Source organism: Alosa pseudoharengus, unplaced genomic scaffold (genome assembly GCF_046254945.1).
Source record: "Alosa pseudoharengus isolate Yale_2024_CS ecotype anadromous, Long Island Sound unplaced genomic scaffold, YU_APseudo_1.1 YU_APseudo_1.1_scf_10, whole genome shotgun sequence".
Taxonomy (NCBI): domain Eukaryota; kingdom Metazoa; phylum Chordata; class Actinopteri; order Clupeiformes; family Clupeidae; genus Alosa; species Alosa pseudoharengus.
Window position 1 is genome coordinate 25,522,378 of NW_027468565.1, and position 19,473 is coordinate 25,541,850.

Below are 19,473 nucleotides of genomic sequence, written 5' to 3' on the forward strand. Positions count from 1 at the left end.
AGGATGATTTGTAGCTGTAAAACTGATCCGTACCCGTTGTTGCGAAGGACTGCTGTTTCAGCCACAACGCTGTTCACGTAAGCATCCAGTTGTCGCCACTGGGTCATGCCATAGACGGGTCATGCTCACAGTGCGTGCACCCCTTCTGATAGTGGTGTGCGATACTGTAAAATTTTGTTTCGATCCGATACCAATTAAATATAGGGACAGTATTGCCGATACCAATACTGATATTTGTAACTAAAAGCCGTTTATATACTTTTATGTAGGGGAGAACAGTGTGTCATGATTTATGACGTGAATAAAACATCAACATGCTAAATTTGAATACATTTCCATGACCACTAATGAATTTATGATTTCCACTGTTAATAATTTACAAATATTTCAGCAACGAAACATTGCAAAGCAGGCATGCAATATGTGAAAGGAATGGTGTTTGCATGACTGTAGGTTAGCCCTTGGTGAAACATGAACAATGCATTTTGAACAAATTGAGAGATATTAGAAGTGAACAGAAATTACAGCATCGATCCCATCACGCTGGTATCGATCCGATACCAATACCAATGTTGGTATCGATACTATCGATATTTGGATCGATATGCCCACGCCTACCTTCTGACTCCACTTGTTCAACCTATCAGATTGTGAGTCGGGGGATGCTTGCGCTGAGGGTGTTCAGTGGCGGGAATAGAGGAGACGGTTATAGCCTTTACAGAGTGGATTATTGCGTTGGACTGGACCTGGACACTGTATTTGTATTGTTACATTGTGTGCGTTCGAAGACCTGTAAGTATTGCTACATAGTTACATAGTTGTTTGTTATGTATATTGTTATATTTGTGCTGAGATTGCCAGTGTTATTCTGTGTAGTAAAATGCATTAGTAGAACGCAAGTGTTTATGGGCCGCGGTATTAACGCGAGTGCGTGTCATTTAATTATTGTTATAGGTTCGCGGTTACTGTATACATTGCTAGTTTGCTAGTATAATGTTCTGTATCGTGCCTTTTCCCTCTGAAGGCTCATGTGCAGCGTGTTTGACTCCTATGTAAAGAATGTGTTGCACTAGGCTGCACACAATAGGAGAAGATTTGCTGCTAGCCTATATCAAGTTGCTGCTAGGCTCATATGTGTGTCACTATTAGCCTTAAGCATTAATCTGTGGATGTTTATATTGATGTGAATAGTAAGTATCTCTGTATTTGTCTCTTTTCCAGAACAACACACACACTCACATATACACAAACTCAGACAATAATATTCATCACCAACTCCATTCATTCCTGCAATAAATACAACCATTGAGTGTATACTAATTATTACTGACCAGTGACTGCCACTCTCCTTATTACTGACCAGTGACTGTCACTCTCCTTAACACCCGTAGAATAGATTTGTAAGTGTAGGGCATATTTGTGATATTGATAATTACTTGTACAGATCAATACAATCAATACAATTATGTTATAAAAAACCATGGCAACATCTGAAGAGCATCTGATGCCTGAGATAAGTTATCAACAATAATATCAGTCAGTTATATAACTAAGTTATTGCACCAGGATTTCAATAGCAATATAAATAGCAATCCATGCCCATAAGATATTAGCAATAAAAAACAAAAAAGTTGTGTGTCACAACCCTATCGTACCATAATTTAAAAGTATCATACACAACAATCCTAAAGAAACGCTAGAAGGTGAGATGACTAGAATGTGACCTCTTAGTGTGTAATTTAAGCTGATTTGTGATGTTATGGAAGTTGGGAGAAAAGAGAGTTTGTAGCGGTCGCTTTTGAATCTGCTGGCTCTACCTCTCCCTGAGGGTACTTCATATTCGGAATGTAGAATATTGTGTGCCCAGTTTGCTATACTTTAGATAGATCGAAAGGACAGGTATTCAGTTTTATTGATCACCTTTCACTAGTTTTTGTACTGGACAGTGAGAGTGCCAAACCAAGATGCTACTCCGTATCTGATCACGGACTTGCTAACACTGCATTATAGAATAGTGTAATACGTATTCTAGCTAACACTGCATTATAGAATAGTGTCATGATCTTTGTACTCATACGGAACAGTCTAAGTCTCTGGAGGACGTGCAGTCTTTGAGCCAGTTTAGAACATAGTACATTTCAATTTATTATTTTTATACCATGGAATGGACTATATGCCACGGAAAGCTGTTTCAGCCAGCTCATTTTACATTTACATTTATTTATTTACCAGACACGTTTATCCAAAACGACTTACACATGCCAATTATTTTATAAGGGCCATTCTCCCAGGAGCAACTCGAGGTTAAGAACCTTGCTCAAGGGCACAACGGTGGAAGCTGGGAATTGAACTCACAACTCTTCAGGCTACTGCATGCTAGCCTATCTGTTACATGACTACACAGACACAGACACACACACACAGACACACACATGCACGCACACACGCACAAACATTTGCAACATTGCAGTTTATCAGCCAGAGAGGACACACAGGAGGAGGAGTCTCTGCTGCAGCTCCAGGGTTTATAAGGGCGGAGATGCTGCTGATCGCTCCTCTCTCCTGTGGACGACATCACTGAAAAACCTACAGGTAGGTGGGCTGCATGCGTCTCCTCTCCTCTCCTCTCCTCTCCTCTCCTCTCTCCTGAGGAGGACTCCAGGTTGGTGGGCTACATGTAGGCTAGTGACAAATGGTCAGAAGGGGCTTTAGTTTTTGAGATGCCCCTACCGGAGGTAGAACTAAACCCAACAATGTTTTTCCTCATCTCTAAGGTCTCCCATATACTGTATGAAATGGATTGTTAAATTAACAGATATTTTTATACACCCCAAAACCAAAAAAGAACTAAAATATAGCCTGTCCGTATTGGAGTTAAGGCATATAAACAGTGTTGGGGAGTAACGGAATACATGTACCGGCGTTACGTATTCAGAATACAAATTATGAGTAACTGTATTCCGATTAGAGATGCGCGGTTCGCGGTTAGAGCCGCGGACTCCGCGGTTAAACCGCGGATCGGGCGGATGACGTGAAGAAATATAATATTTTAATTATTTACATTGTTGAAATCAATGGATTACATGACGATACTTCTCTGTTTCATAAGTTTGCTCACTCTCTAAATGAATTAAAGCAACTCAGAAGCTCCTGAAAGCAATCTATGATGAAATTGTTTACATGTTTAAATCCAAGCCCCGCCGTCTTGCACTAGCCTCAAAACGCAGCCAGCGCGCATTATGGACGCGTCATCGGAGACCCTGAAATGACTGTTTGCACAGAAAATTAGGAGTAAAGTAAGTGGAGGTAACTCCTGTTCCTCACTGATCGTGGTTCATGATGTCTGTTCAAAGGATATTTTCCTAAGTATTAATAGCTCAGGCTACTTCGGCCAATCGGTTACACAGTTTGCTAAGCAATAAGCCTAAGCAAAGCCTAGTTCAGACCTACAATAAAACCAATCTCTAAAATAGGCACTGCATTCTACGTTTTTTATTCTAACTTAAAATAGCTTTATGGATTATTATTTTTCTAATTAGATCTTCATTTACGTTTTAAAATTAATTATATGGTGCAGCCTCTGAAGAATTATTCTTGCGAGTAGGCCTAGCATATTTTAACGTGCGGTTTTTGATTGTCATTATTACGCGATCACGTTCATTTTGAGAGCACTGATATACAGTAGCCCATATTTACATGTACAGGTCATTTGCGTTCCACCTGTCATATCCTCACTTGTACTGGGTTGATACCACCGAAAAATCTCACAGGCACACCTTAATTATAATTTCTGGCTACGCCCTTAAAGTAGTCTGCCTGAGGAAGACCCAGTCGGGTTGAAACGTTGCAACACATTAAATATATGGGAGTTTTAGCAGAGTGCGGGCATTTCATTCTTTTTCATTCTTTGCAGTACGCCCTTAAAGTAGCCTATTTATTTAGTTTGTTTTAATTAGCCTAGTTGCCTGCTGTAGTTTTAGTGGTCACCTTGCTATTTTAAAGTTGTATCAGGAAGCTTAGTTGACTTTACATTCTTCTATGTGGGCCTAACACTTCAGCCATTTGGAACAGAAGAACACACCAGAATAGGCCTGTTTACTAGGCCTAAGCAGGATTTGATGGCCGCATTCCTACACTTATAAAATGCAATTCAATGCCGAAGTAATCTAAGTATTCAGAATACGTTACTCAGATTGAGTAACGTAACGGAATACGTTACAGATTACATTTTTGGGCATGTATTCTGTATTCTGTAACGGAATACGTTTTGAAAGTAACCCTCCCAACACTGCATATAAATTAGTGCAGATCAATCACACACGCTCTGAGAGCTTTGAAACTTGGCATGTTTATAGTCAGGAAGTTGCTTTATCTACTATAGAAAAGACTGGATGTGAATATCTTGATGTATGGAATGAATAGAGACATGTAAACATACACCTAAAATAAGCGGACATGCAAAAAATGAATATCTATGCAGAATGTTTTCATTTACTTTGTAGCTGCTTTACCAGGGATTATCATAGCAACACATATGATGGCTTATGGGAAAGGTGGGGTTGTACTAAATCCAACAATACCAAATATGTAAATATAGTATGACGAATCAGGGTGTTCTGTCACTCAATGTATGAGGTGTCCAAAATGAAAGAAAACGGAACACTGGCAAAATACAGTCTCCAAGTCCAAATCACATTATCAGTGGTGAGGAGAATGTTGACATTCATTGTTACTGCAAGGTAAGTTACATAAGGTAAGTGCTGCTCTATATTTACATTTAATAATGATACATTTCATATGTCCCAGTATTAAACAGTTCATATGAAACACAGATCCAATTGAATCAGGTTAACATTGGAATGGAACACCTTTATTAAAATATTTATATTCACTTGAATTTTGTTTTGGTCAAGTCATTACTGAATAATGGAAAATAATATTGTTAGCTTTTGTCTGTCCAGACCAGCAGTGGACAGAGCCTACACTGCTTACTTCACCCCTAAGTAGCTACAGTAAACAGTTAGTTGTAGAAACTACTTTCCCTAGCTAAGAAAGTACTTAGCCCTCTGACCAATGTTTCATGTGTAATTCAACTTGATTTGCATTTCGATGAAAATTCTGAAATGTATATAATTTTTCCTTTTCACTAGTCTTTTGAATTATGGAGAATGTCTTACAGGCATTGGATCCAAAGCTTTGTATCATTTGTGGGAAACATTTTGAAAAGGGCAAGAAAAAAGATCCCTATGTCCAAAACCCCACAGTAGAAGGCCTCCAACGCATACTTACCCTTGCTCAGCAGAGAGAGCGATGGTGATGTCCATAAAACTCTGGCTCCATATACAGATGATATTTCCTCCAAAATCAAAGTTGCATATCATGTAGAGTGAACTACTGCAGTAAGACAAAAATCAGTGAGCAGCAGCAAGTTGCAAATGTTGAGAGTGAGAGCACATCTGTACCAAGAAGGCTGAGTATCAAATACTGAGAGTTTCAAATACTGAGAGATTGTTTCATTTGTGGGAAGGCCAGCTCTAGATCAGAACCTCTGACAGCCATTTCGACTGGTACAGGGGCAATGTAAATGATAGGCCAAGTATACTTGTGTATACAAGGAATTTGGTCTCTGCATTTATCCCATCCGTGAATTAGTGAACACACAGAGCACACAGTGAACACAATTAGGTGAAGCACACACTAACCCGGAGCAGTGAGCTGCCTTATTACAGTGGCGCTCGGGGAGCAGTGAGGGGTTAGGTGCCTTGCTCAAGGGCAACATGGATGTGGGCATGGGAGAGCAGTGCTCAACCACTTCCCTCGCCTTTTTCCCTTCTGGGTCGGGGATCGAACCGGTAACTCTTCGGTTACAAGCCCGAACCCCTAACCAGTAGGCCACGGCTGTCCCCAGTACCAGAGACAAGGTTCTTCGGGCAGCTTCTGAGAGGCTTGATGAAGATGTACATTCAAATTCTTTCATGCCCAGATCTCTTTGCATATGATGCCAAATACCATAAAATGTGCCATGCACACTACATCTCTAAACGAAATATAACAGCAGCCATAGAAAAGAATCAAAAAAGCAGACCAATGTCTATAACAAAGACATTGATAAAACAGTATTGTCCAAAGATATAAAAGTGAGATCTCAGTTCTTTGACTGATAGCTATGACAACATACTAATGACCATTGCTGAGCAAGAAGGTGTGTCTATAGTTCAACACAAGAAATATAGATCCTGGAAACTAAAGGAAAAGCTGATACAGCATTACAAAGACAGGCTTGCATTTGTTCCACGTCCAAGACAGTCAGATTTGATCTGCTCAGATAGTATGACCATATTGTGCACTGAGGGAAGCTGCTAAACTCACAGAAATAACAGTAGACTGAGACTACCCTTCCACAGACAAGTCAGAGACTTTCCGAAATCCAAATATTACACAGGGCTGCAGACATATTGAGGAAAAGCATGGATTAGGTAGAGCATGACAGTGAGTAATATGTCAGCAGTGACTGTCTATTATGTTTCCAATGCAGCAAGTATGTACCCAACATCCTGTATGACTTTGTGAACTGGTGTGTTGATTAACATGCCCACAGAAATTACCAAACATGTGGTGATGACCCAGCTTCAAAGGAGAATCTGTGTGTTAATTTGTCATGATCTCATTGAACAGAGCTGTCACATCCATACGCTAATCACACTGGGACTTCCCATTTTGATACATCATAAGTTTGGTAGTAAGACAGTCATCAATGAGCTCAGTGCAATGGGACACTGTGTTTCCTATACAGAAGTTAGGCACTTCTCACATCTGTTGCAGCCGACCAGATATCAAGGACCGAGAGTGGTGTCTACATCCCAACTGGCCCCACTGGAGTTGCTGAACATGGAATTTGTGATGCAGCCATCAGCAACTTTGACCAAAATGAAGACACCCTGGATGTGAAGCGTAAAAGAATGGACAAAATGTACCTGTAAAGTTTATCTCCATCCATTCATATCAATCGTGTTTAAGGTGGTGAGGGACCTCTGAACCTGAGGGAACCTGTGCTAGGCATTTATCTGCTGTGGAGACTTGGCCTCTTCGGAACACAACAGACGTCATAGCATGAGTTGTACACTTCCCATACAGGGTGTCTTCATTTTGGTAAAAGTTGTCGATGGCTGCATTAACAATTCCATGTTCAGCAACTCAAGTGAGAACAGTTGGGATGTAGACACCACTGTCCTTGATCTATATTTCTTGTGTTGACACACCTTCTTGCTCAGCAATGGTCTTTAGTATGTTCACATAGCTATCAAGTCAAGGAGTTGAGTCCTCACTTTCATACCTTTGGACAATACTGTTTTATCAATGTCTTCAGTGAGCTTAATAAAGGCTTTGTTATAGACATTGGTCTGCTTTTTTCATTCTTTTCTATGGCTTCTGCTATATTTCATTTAGAGATGTAGTGTGCAAGGCATTTATGGTATTTTGTATCATGCAAAAAGATCTCGGCATGAAAGAATTCGAAGATGTACATCTACAAGCCTTTCAGAAGCTGCCCGAAGGACCTTGTCTCTGGTACTTGCGACTGTTCCAGTTGTAATTGCTGTCAGAGGTTCTGGTTTAGAGCTGGCCTTCCCACAAATGAAACAATCTCTCTGCGTTTGAAATTATGTTGTATCAGCCCTACTCATAGCCTGGCAGGCCATCCTATATCATTGAAATGTATAGTCTGGAATCGAACCATTCACCTCGCTTAATCCAAGGGGCGGGCAGAGAATTGTCTTTCAAACTGCCTAGGCATGCAATAGGCCAGCGCTACGACCAATCAGAACAAAGAGCAGGATGACGTGGCCAGAGCAATGAAAACAGTGAACGGGGAAGTAAACTTTTACCGTATCCGGTTGGCAAAATGGCAAATACATCCTTCTTCGAAAGGAATGACTTAAGTGCATTGTGTTGCTCAACTTTCAAAGAAAAGCACAAGTCCAACTCCTCCAAAGTTGATGCCAACGCCGATTCAAACAACCGCTCTTCGTTCGCCATAGCCACCTTCCTTGTTGCTACCATCGCAGGACTGTCGTCTTTCTGTTAAGCCCGCCTTAAGACTCTCTAACAAAATAGAGCGCTGTGATTGGATGACGTCCACGGCGTCAGCCAATAGAAATCCCTATGGTTTGATACTAGACGTACAGGCTGAGCAAATTAATTTGCCGCCGCTAGGGTGCGTCTAGATTTCTAGGCTACCCTACTCAGCCTTCTTGGTGCAGATGTGCTCTCACTCTCAACATTTGCAACTTGCTGCTGCTCACTGATTTTTGTCTTACTGCAGTAGTTCGCTATACATGATACATGATATGAAACTTTGATTTTGGAGAAAATATCATCTGTATATGGAGCCAGAATTTTATGGACATCACCATCTCTCTCTCTGCTGAGCAAGGGTAAGTATGCATTGGCCTTCTACTGTGGGGTTTTGGACATAGGGATCTTTTTTTTTGCCCTTTTCAAAATGTTTCCCACAAGCTTTGGATCCAATGTCTGTAAGACATTCTCCATAATTCAAAGAGACTCCATAATTCAAGAGACTAGTGAAAAGGAAAAATTTCAGAATTTTCATTGAAATGCAAATCAAGTTGAATTACACATGCAACATTAGTCAGAGGGCTAAGTACTTTCTTAGCTAGGGAAAGTAGTTTCTACAACTAACTGTATAGCTACTTAGGGGTGAAGTAAGCAGTGTAGGCTCTACTGTTCACTGCTGGTCTGGACAGACAAAAGCTAACAATATTATTTTCCATTATTCAGTAATGACTTGACCAAAACAAAATTCAAGTGAATGTAAATATTGTAATAAAGGTGTTCCATTCCAGAGTTAACCTGATTCAATTGGATCTGTGTTTCATATGAAATGTATCATTATTAAATGTAAATATAGATCCTTGCCTTGCAGTTACAATGAATTTATCAACATTCTTCTCACCACTAATAATGTGATTTGGACTTGAGACTGTATTTTGCTAGTGTTCTGTTTTCTTTCATTTTGGACACCTCATACATTGAGTGACAGAACACCCTAACTTGTCATACTATATTTACATATTTGGTATTGTTGGATTCAGTACAACCCCACCTTTCCCATAAGCCATCATATGTGTTTCTATGATAATCCCTGGTAAAGCAGCTACAAAGTAAATGAAAACATTCTGCATAGCTATTCATTTTTTGCATGTCCGCTTATTTTAGGTATATGTTTACATGTCTCTATTCATTCCATACATCAAGATATTCACATCTAGTCTTTTCTAGTAGGTAAAGCAACGTCCTGACTATAAACATGCCACGTTTCAAATCTTTCAGAGCTTGTGTGATTGATCTGCACTAGTTTATATGCCTTAACTCCCATACGGACATGCTATATTCTTTTTTGGTTTTGGGGTGTATAACAATATCTGTTAATTTAACAATCTTAGCAGTAAAATATTTTTAGCTAAGAATCCATTTCATATATGGGAGACCTAAGAGATAAGGAAAAACATTGTTGCGTTTAGTTCTACCTCCAGTAGGGGTATCTCAAAAATGTGGGGCCATTGTCACTAGCCTAATGGGTCTCCTCTCTGATCTCCCTCTCTCCTCATACCACTCATAATCGTGTGATGGTTGGGGTTGGGGTTAGGGTCCACTCATATTAGTGTGAGGGTTAGGGTTGGGGTTAGGGTTAGTGTTAGGGTTGGGGTTAGAGTCCACTCATATTAATGTGAGGGGAGAAATATATCGATGCCTCGCCACGCCACTGTGTTGATTATTTTCATGATCCGCTTTGTTGAGACTTGTTATCATGAATGTCATTCCAATAATCTAATACTGTAGGTATGGCAAACACCAGTTATTCAATCTAAATCAATACTATCTTTCAAAATATTGTATTTGTAAAACAACTGAACTGTTGTGTGGTAGTTTAAAGTTTCTGTCCTTGATTCCAGACAAAGTTAATATAAGAGCTCAACAATCCTGATTTCCCTCCTGTGCAATGTATAAGTATAAGTATATACTCTTTTGATCCCATGAGGGGAATTTGGTCTCTGCATTTATCCCAATCCGTAAATTAGTTAAACACACTCAGCACACAGTGAGGTAAAGCACACACTAATCCCGGCGCAGTGAGCTGCCTGCTACAACAGTGACACTCGGGGAGCAGTGAGAGATTAGGTGCCTTGCTTAAGGGCACTTCAGCCTACTGGGGTTCGAACCGGCAACCCTCTGGTTACAAGTCTTAAGCACTAACCAGTAGGCCACGGCTGCCCCAAAAGCAATGCTGCGAGCAGGGTTTGAACCTGCGCGGGGAAACCCCATTAGATTTCAAGTCCAACGCTTTAACCCCTCAGCCATCACAGCTGTTTTTTTTTAGCTGGCATAGTGTATGGCTCTGTTTGAGCCCCTTTGGTCATTTCCTATTTGTGGAGCGAGGACTTTGTACTGACACTGGACAGTAATGCAAATGTTGCTGTATATATACAGCATAATATAATGTATAACTAGATGTACCGCAGAGCGGTACAAAATCTGACTGCCGCCCAGTCCAGCACATTTTTTCCACAAAAACAGATAGATAGATAGATAGATAGATAGATACTTTATTGATCCCCAGGGGAAATTCAAGTATATAAAAAAATCACGCTTGTCAAATTGTGTTAATTTCCTACTTTGTTCCTTTTTTGTGTGTTTGTAATTGAGTGTGTGCAGAGTGTGTGGTTGTTTTTGTGTTTTGTGTGTGTGTTTTTTTTGTGTGTGTGTGTGCTTGTGTTTGTGTATGTAGGTGTGTTTGTATGGGTGCATGTGTGTGTGTATGTGTGTTTATGTGTTTGTGTGCGTGTTTGTGCGTGTCGTGTGTGTGTGCATGTGTAGTGTGTGTGTGTTTAATTGTCTTTGTGTGTGTGTGTGTTTTTATGTGTGTGTGCATGTGTGTGTGTCTTTATGTATGTGTACATAAATAAGGCAAATCAGGGAACCACTTACTCTTTGCAATAAGTGTCACGGGATCTTTAACAACCATGGTGAGTCAGGACCTCAATTTAACTTTCATCCAAAGGAAGACATCTCCTGCACTACAGTGTCCCTGTCACTGCAATAGGACATTGGGATTGATATTTGTTTGGTGGCTTTTGGCCACAAGGAAGAGTACCACCTACTGGCCAGCCACCACACCACTTCCAGCAGGAACCTACTCTTCCAAGGAGGTTTCTTATCCAAGTACTAACTAAGCCTGCTTAGCTTCAGTAATTCAGCAAAGTCAGGGTATCTTCTGGTCTGGCTGCTGGCTAAAAACAAAAGGTGAAAGCCATATGATTCTAACTGTCTCACTGAATTGCATTATGCACACTCAATTCTCACTGGTGTCTGCTAGACAACAAGTACCAAAACATGATTAGTTCATAGATTTCACATTTAAATACATTTTATACAACCCCACCCCCATCTTGTCTGTTCATAATTCTGAGAAATTCTTGAATTGTGTGCATGTGTGCGTGTTTATGTGTGTGTGTGTGTGTGTGTGTGCATGTGCTTGTGGGTGTGCCTGTGTGTCTGCATGTGCATGCATACGTACATATGTCTAATGTGTGTGTATGTGTCATACATATGATTACTGTGAATGTATGTGTGTGTGTGAATATCTGTGCATATGGGATGGGTTCCCAGGTAAAAAAAAAAACTATTAAAAGTATACTTTTTGAAAGTGTACTAAGTACAGTTTGTACTTTTTTCGTCAAATCCAAGTGTAATTAAGTGTATTGAATTATGTATTAAGTTCAACTTAATACCAACTTGACTATACTTTGAGTGTAATTAGTGTGCTAAAATGGAACAACTTTTTTCAAACTTTAAGTGTTCTTAAGTACATTATACAAAAAGAGATTTTATGAGCATTCGAAACACAGTCGCAGTACAATTTTGTAACATCCCAAGTGTATTGGAAATGTACTTAAAAGGCATTACAGTATAACTAATAATAGTGTAGTAGTGTATTTTGAATACACTCTTATCATCCTCATTTCTATTCATTTGGCATGCTTCTGTAATATTTTAAATTAACTTCAAATGTACTTCCTGACTACAATAAGTGCCTTGAAAGTTTGCAGTTATGTTAATAAATGTATAGTCTTAAGATACTTTAAGCATTATAAAGGCATGCCATTTAAGTATAATATTAGTGTGATTTAAAATTGTACTATTAGTACTCTCCTATCTATTCTGTTACATGACAAATTACACTTTGATTATGAGAAAAACATTTTATTGACATGAATGAAAACAAAACTGAAAGTTATGGATCTCTTGAGCATATCTTTTCAAGTTGGATGTGGTAACGCGATAAAACATGCATTTGGGCGTATTATATTATTTCACATGCATAGATTTTTCGAGTGGCTGTTTGGAGCGCTGGTCAGATTCCTCCTCGCTCGCAGCATTTTCTTCCATGCTTGGGGAGCAGTTTCCTCTGAGTGCGCACGTGCAGAGAGAATTTGCGCGCACACATTTAATATCTACGTGTGTGAAATAATATATAATATAATACACCCCAATGCATGTTTCATTGCGCAAGTGCTTTTTGCCACTATTGTGTCGCGATACTCTACAGACTCATTGGTAGACCATCAATTCAAAATGCAGATTTCATGAAAAACAAAAGTTGTTTACCCTCCTAGGTGAGAGAATTTGCCCTCTAAGCTTGAAATTGTTTACTGGACACCCAGCCTACAAGCCAACAACTTAACAGTCTAACATAGCTAAATTTGTAATGCATGATCATTTATTGCTTATTTGTTTGCAAAGTCTTCTGGCCCAGAAAGAAAACCATGGTGGTTACGGATCATGGCTGAGGAGGAAAGGTACAGCTGGTAGAGTTGTGCAGTGAGTGAACTTCCCTCCCAACACTGAGATGTGGTGGCAAAAGCTGTGGTAGCTAGCTTCCTTACTAGCACACCATCTTCCAGTCCAAGATGCATAAAGTTTTCGGTGGCAACCCGGGGCTGGACAGCAGTCTACTATACTACTTTTTTACCTGGGTTAACATGACCCCTGGAGGCAAACATACGCAACAAATTGGTCATCCTAGGCTCTACGGTTCTCAAGATATTCACAGAAAACTGTTGGTGTACGGTCACTAAATGTACACATAAATTAATTTATTGTATGGCCCCCCATGAACGAAAGTCCACGAAACTTGGCATGCATTCAGAGGGTGTCACATTTTCAATTTCGTGCAGTTTTGACCATGTCAGCCAGAGATATTGTGATTACAACTCCTAATTCTTTGCTTTTTAATTTTTTAACTAGGTGGCACTATACATGAATTGAGTGCTAATGGGATGGGTTGACATGGCCCCTTAAGATCAACATACAAAAAAAGGTGGTCCTCCGAAACCCTACGGTTCTCGAGATGTTCACAGAAAACTGTGTCCGCCCTACCCTCCTTTCGGGGGATCCAGCGGGGGGCTACAAATCAAAACAAAAAACAATGGTTCCATGCTATCCTTGTGGGGCTACATGCCCACCAAGGTCCGTGCATCCCGGTCTTTCAGTGTCCCGGGAACCCTTGACGGAAAATTGGCCATACGAAAAAGTAAAAAAAATAAATAGAAAAAAATCTGACTAAACCTATATGACCGCTGCTTCGCAGTACAATACAATAAATGCAATACATACAAAACAAACAGTATGACAGAATTATGAAATGTATGTTGTGATGGTTGATAGCGTCCTCTCATTCTCTTGTCAGGGTGGCTGCAGCCGACTCCCTGTTATAGTGGATGGTCTATGGCAGGGGTCCGCAACCTTTTTTGCCTGGAGAGCCACTTTTACCAAATGTATTATTTTTTTAATCTCAGAAGAGCCACATAAAGACGGTTACAAGAAAAAGTTTGGATATTTAACGTACAGTTACTTTCATTCTTTCATTCAACAGAGGATTTTTAAATACATTTTCTACTAGTTTTAAAAGTAATGTGCAAGTAACTTGAAATGTAAAGTGGAATGACAAGAATAGGCCTTAGGCTTCCCATGTAGGCTAAACACCACCCCCTATTTTTCCAGTGTCCTTTGGTATGCAAAGTAACATCATATTTTCGTTGACATGTCATTGGCGAAATTGAACATTAGGCATACCAGAGATTAGATTTGGTGATGGCCTTGGAGTCTGGATGGCTCATATTCAGTGAGGTGAAGTTTCATGCAAGAATTGAGGCTGTCACCATTTAGGAGCAACTCCACGCAAAACTCATATCCATAACGCCAACGAAATACCATGGCATTGTGTTGGTGTTAGGCCTATGGATGTGACAGTTTTGCGCGGAATTGCCCTTAATAAACGTGAGCGCAGGTTTGTCTTTATATTTTTCATATGTGAGAAATATTTCTCATATGCAAGTGGAACCGAACAGGGTTAACACAGCAATACTAACTCGTTGCAGTGTGCGATATATAAAGGGCAGTTCATTTCGCGTTTTCAGAATCAGTCTTTCGGATGGAAACTTTCCCATTTCAGCCCGCTTGTGTTCGCGCTCGCAAGCTGTGGTCGCTGACGTTTCCTTTTTTACATTTTCCTTATCTAGCCTACAGCAAGCGCACACATCAACAATAACAATTAAAGTGTTCTCGTTGACTGAAATGGAGGGAAATCGGTGATTTTTTTTTTATATTGACATGGCAACGAACCGCGAATGTAACAATATTGTGCAGGTTATACGGTTACGAGTCAAGTGAGGTGGAAAGTTATATAGGCTAAATTACTCAGATAGACCTACCATATTACATTTTGAAAATGAACGAACTAAAATAAAATACATTTTAATTAAATACTCATTAATTATTTTCAAAAGCTGAGCCGCATCAGAGGGATCAAAGAGCCGCATGCGGCTCCGGAGCCGCGGGTTGCCGACCCCTGGTCTATGGCAACCTGCCTGTTAAAATCTTCTAAATGGGTTACAGCAGAGTGAGTAGTACAACAGGATTAATCAAATACATAATATAGACACAGAAGCACGGTCTACACTCCACACACACACACACACACACACACACACACACAGAGAAGCACAAACTATCACTAACTTAAACTAAGTTGCACTGTTTTGTGTTTTTGTTCTTTTTTCCAGGAAGTTGTTAATGGAGGGGGCACCCTACTGCCAAGGGTAGGGGCCTTTGAACATGCCACCCCGCCCCACCGCGCGAGCAAGCGTGTGTGAGGACGAGGCTGGTCATCAGGGGTAAGGCGATGCCTAAAATGACAGATGCCTGCAGACAGAAATGCAGAGATGCAGTAAATGCAACACAATGGAGAAATGCAGTATATGCACAGAAGATAGATAGATACTTTACTGATCCCCAAGGGGAAATTCAAGAAAGCACTTCTGTGAGAAAACTGGGGAAATGCAGAAATGCATGATATATATGACAATATCATGACACGTGATATTGTTTGAATAGTGAACTCTTGCGTTTCTTGGTTAGGCATAACATGGGGGCATGCCTGGAAACAACACCCATGTTAAATCTTCCTGTAAGAATAAAAACTCTTGAAAACCAAATAAAAATAGAAAAATGTGCAACAATCCCCTTTTCTGTTGTATTCTTTCTTAAATAGATCTAAGAAACTAAATTTGCAACAACTATTCAAAATGTATAACTGTGCCAACATTGATTACTGACTTGCAGTGTGTGCATATGTGTGTGTGTGTGAGAGAGAGAGAGAGAGTGTGTATTAGTGTCTGCAATCGTAGGGTACAGTATCTTGTAGTGTCCATGTTGTCATGTCTGAGTTAAAGTCTGCACAGTAGAACGGCAGTAATAGGCTGTAATTATGTAACAGGGACACTAGGATGTGTTAGAGCACCTGTTTAATAACCTCTAGGATGTGTTGGGACACCTGACACGGCACATCAACGGTTAGACCAAGAATTCTTGTCGCAAAATCAAAATTCCACTCCAAGCTCCAAGCGGATTTGTACACGCAGCCTTACAACATTGTTTACGGCTCTTCGAGTCACGTAAAATGTCATTTCTGACGGCTCCCACACACAGCTGCGTTCCGTCAACGCATGCCAGTGGGTGTTCCCAACGGTAGCTATGCAAATGACTTGAAGTAAAACCGTAATGTGATTGGTTGGTGGCGTCCGTAGATTGGCTTGATTGGCCGGTGCCGTCTGTCGGTGCAGCAACAGCTGAACTCCTCAACGCGAGCGGCGGGAGAAACGTGACGCGACGGACCCACAATTCAGTTCGGCAACGGATCACGTGAGCCCATTTAAAGTGAATGGGATGCGTCTCCAGCAACGCGATGCACGCAGCTGTGTGTGGGAGCCGTGAGTCTCGTCGTAAGCAAGCGGACTAGTTGAATGGCCTACTCCAGAACTAGCTGTTGTGAAATTGTTGGGAATTTAATTGATTAACACATCACATTAACTGTTATTGAGTGTTGTTGATACACTGAACTTGTGCCCTCGGAACCAAATCTGACAGCAAGCATGCAGCTTGGGAGTTTTGGAAGTAGGCTGCAGGCAGGCAGCTGGTGGATACATAACTGGCATGCGTAAGGTAATGGTAAGGTAAAAGCAACGACCGAAATGCAGTGTTGAAACACGTGTATGAAACGTATTAAATATGCAAACCAGGGGCGGAGCCAGACATTGTAAACATGCGGGGCTTAGCCCATTTAATTTTTTTTTTAAATAACCCCTTAAATAATGACTTTTAATGAATTTTGTGTAAACTAATGGACACATTGTGAAATGTGAAACTAACATTCAACAGATTCAAGGTATCTGACTGGCACACTGTGTAAAATTATAGTTTTGGGTCTTTCAAGAGGCAATTTCTGTTCATATCTGTTTAGCATGTACTTAGTTAATTAAGCGTTTCTTATGGTTTGTATATTATAGTATTTGTTTATTTTCATTAGGCTATTGTTTGATATGACATTATTGTTTATTATTGCTATTCTCCTTCTTCCTCTTCCCTGATCTCATCTGTGTGACAAATATATAGAATATCTTATACTATAATATACATAATATTATGATATTATTACAGTATGGCCAGTCATCATGATACAAGGGTATTTTAGAAGGAATGCATTATCATCTTGACATAGGCGTTTCTAAATTATATTAATTTTGTAATTTAGCAAGATTATTCATAGGTTTCATCAGGTCCCTTTACACAGGTGCATAAAATCAAGCACCTAGATTATGAATGCAGACTACATGGTGCAGATAACTGTTAATGGGTTTTTCTGACATTTCAAAACAGTGTACAGTGTTTCCCCTAAAAATTTTTCCAGCAGCGGTGCTGTTGATCGTAGGAAGCCCCCCCAAGAAAAGAGAACATTTTGAAAAAATGACTCCTTAAATGGTGACTTCTGGTGGATTTTGTGAAAGAAATGGACAGATTGAGTTACAAATTATGACATAACACAAGCATTCACAAAGCATGATTAGTGCAGTACTTGAACAGGATTATTCATGTTTTTCATTTACATTATTAGTATTAGCCACTTTACAACTGTACATTGTAAGCCACTGTAGGCTACAAACTATTACTATTTAGAATATACAGTGCTGTGCATAAGTTAAGACATTTATATATAATAACATTTTTTACTTAAGGCATTAAGACAAAAGGCAAAAAATGTTTTTTGTTCCTCCCTTTAATTAATTTCAGCATGGGTGTCTTAACTTTTGCACAGCACTGTATAAACTATATTTAAACTTCTCTTTCATGTCATTACACTGTATTGGTGCTGTGCAAGTCGAATTGAGTGCCTGTCACTTTAATGCCGTGACGGCCCGTGACGCCTGCTTGATTCTCACGGTTTTAAGCTAACTTAGTAGCGTTGTTGTGCATGGTGCATAAGAATATGTGGATGAAATGAATTATGTTTCCCATGTCATTTGGTAAAATAAATGGTCAAAAACTCGAAGAAAATCTATCTTGGATTATAGCAGATAAGTGTCTTGTATCTAATCTATAATTTTGGTGAGCTCTACAGGAATTACTATATCTCAGATGTAAATGGTTGCGTATCCTATTACTCAAATTCAATTAAACCCACCAATAGGCTAGCTAGACCTTAGTTTCACAGCCTAGGTATAACAACACAGGGCTTGAAAGCATTGCCTGTATCACAAACAAAAACGAAACAATGCATGGAATTTATCTGGGAATAGGCTACTGAAGGTAGGGGCGAGCTATCTCGCTGGCGTGTTTAATTTGGTTCCTTGGTTAACATACTGTAGCCCAGGGTCGGACTGGGAGCAAAATTCGGCCCTGGCAATTTTCTCCTACCCACCACTGGACCGACGAATACTCTATACACGATTTCAATGCCAGATTTAGTTTCGATTTCTAGAGCTCACAAGTCAACGAGAGTTTGCTAGACTAGCCCTGGCAGCCGCTAGGGGCGCGTCTAGATTTCTAGGCTACACTTTTCCACCAAGTTGTGCGAAAATTGTAGGCTACCCGTAGTTTTTTTTTATGTTGACAGAACCGCACTACAGCACCCTACATGGTGCAGTAAATGAGCTCTTGGTAGCGCGTGCAACTAATGTCTATAAAAACAATATATTTATGGAATAAAACTAGACTTCTGATTGCTGTTTACGGTAAAACTGCAATAATGTGAACACCAGCCAATGATTGACCTGTCACCCCCCAAGCCAAATGGATGAAACTGCATTTATAGGCTAGGCCTAGGCCTACATGACGGGCCGCAAATAGGCTAAATAACTTTTAAAAAAAAGAAATAAAAAAAAAATCCCGGAGGTCACCGGCCCACATGTGGACCGGCCCACCGGGCATTTGCCCGGTTGTACAGATTACCAGTCCGAGCCTGCTGTAGCCTACGTTTTTTTGGCACAAAATTGCGTCTGCTAATAAACTTAAACATAAACACAAACAAGCGTGATCTCCTGTGGAATCCCCAACTGCGCCTTCAACGTTAGCCTACTATTATTTGTTGACATGAAACCTGAACGAACGGCAGCTGTTCCTGAAGTTCACTTGCGTCTATTTTTATTTTTTTTATTAGGCAACTTTTTTTGCAGTGCCGCTGGAATTCCAGGAGCGGCGCTGCGCCGCTGATGAATACATTGTAGGGGAAACACTGGTGTAGCCTAATTTATTACAAGACGAGGATCACTTTGTTTTGGGAGCTGGAATTTCTTATTCTGCAGTAGGCTTAGCTAGCCTATGAGAGTACCGAATTTGCCTTTTCCGCCGACGAACGAGGACATTTAACGTTAACGTTAAGCATTTAGGGAGCTAGCCAAGTAGCCTAACGTTAGCCTGCCCAACTGACTGAAAGCTCTTAACGTGAAATCACCAACCTGAAACAACACCATCCAGCACACAACACAGCTAAAAAGCACCCAGGAAGGGCTAAGGAAAGATTAGCGGAGTGTTCTGAAGACAATTCAACAATTGAGTTAAACC

At 40.2% G+C, this 19,473-nt stretch overlaps 1 non-coding gene across 1 annotated transcript; it reads right to left on the reverse strand.

The window, feature by feature from the left end:
* Positions 1-10,301: 10,301 nt before the first annotated feature.
* trnas-uga (transfer RNA serine (anticodon UGA)) lies at positions 10,302-10,383 on the reverse strand. The gene has a single exon. It is a non-coding gene; the product is annotated as a tRNA-Ser (tRNA).
* Between the last annotated feature and the right edge of the window lie 9,090 nt (positions 10,384-19,473).